Raw genomic sequence first — 1551 nt, forward strand, 5'->3', positions numbered from 1 at the left:
AAAAGCTTCTAGCCTCTATACAATCTAATCTTCCAAGCTGACTGACTCAATCCAACTTCTCTTGGCTTCTCAATGCTCTACTTAGCATCATAATAACTTTGGTAATCTGTTTTAATCTTCTGGCTCCTTATCATTCCCAAGCTCATTCTGCCTCCACATATGTCTAGCTTGTCACTCTATAACCTAAATTCGCAAAACAGTTGAGACCAACTGCCATAAACACTCTTTCTCTCTCTTGCTGCTCTTAAATAATTTCTCCTATGCACTTTTTATTTGAATTGGACATATCCTATCTCTGACCCATTCTGTTAAATCTTTCTCTGATTCTTCATTTTGTTTGTCCCTCAATTAGACATTTCAAAGATGGCTGCTTCCTTCTACAAACTAGCCTTACCTTCCGTTTTAGGCATCAACGGTATGCACTGAATGAGTGTTTGTGTACCATCCAGATCATACTGTAATTTAGTGTTTGAATTCTGGTGTATCATATCTTTAGATGTGACCCTTTGCCAGAGCAGCTGTGTTGCTGTATTAAAATTCTTACACATTTTCTCTAAAATTACACCATATTTGGACACAAACAAAGCTTCTACAGCTACAAGAAAATAGAAAAATCACACTGCATTCTATTGGTCTATCAAGTAGCTTTAGCTAGATATCAATTATTAAAACAAAGGAAGTTTATGAAGTCATGGAAACTGAATAACTCTCTACTAAATGAAAAAATGTATCAAGACAAATATTAAAAAGAAATTACAGACTATCTAAAATTGAATGAAAATGAATATTCAACATAAACCAAACTTATAGGATACAATGAAGATGGTTCTAAAAGACAAGTTGATAGAAAATACGAAGAGAGTATGCTATAGTGATCTCATACTACAAACTTAACTGCGAACCTGATATTTCCAAAACCAAAGAAGAAATCACATCCAAATTCAGCAAAAATAATTAAACCCAGAGCTGAATTTAATAAAATAAAACTGATCAAACAATACAAAGAATTAATGAATGATTTATTTGAAAAAAAGAAACATTTGATAAGCCTATATCCAAATAATGTAAAAAGAAGAGGAAAAATATTCAAATTAATAAAATTAGAAATGAAAAATAGTTATAACAACAGGCATCAGTGACATCCAGTAAATCATAAAAGCCTATACTCCAACAAATTGGAAAATCTGAATTTTCTAAACTCCTATCCCTTTTCAAAGTTAAATAAAGATTATATAAGCAATTTAAATTTAATCCCCTTGAAATAGAAAGAATAGTAAAAAGGTCTCCCAACCAAAAAGCTTCCAGAACCAGATGATTTTAATGCAGAATCCAAACTTTCAAAGCAAATTTAATATCAATATTTTTCAAATAGTTGACAAAATAAAAATTGAGGAAAACTTACCAAATTTATTCACAAGGCTGTAATTACCCTCACACTCAGAAAACATAAAGATACACTAAAGACAAGAATTAGAGAGCAATTTCCAATATGAGCATACATATAGAAAAATATCCATAAACCAAATCCAGGAATACATCAAAAAGATCAAT

The sequence above is a fragment of the Rattus norvegicus genome, chromosome 4, assembly GCF_036323735.1.
Source record: "Rattus norvegicus strain BN/NHsdMcwi chromosome 4, GRCr8, whole genome shotgun sequence".
NCBI classification, from domain to species: Eukaryota; Metazoa; Chordata; class Mammalia; order Rodentia; family Muridae; genus Rattus; species Rattus norvegicus.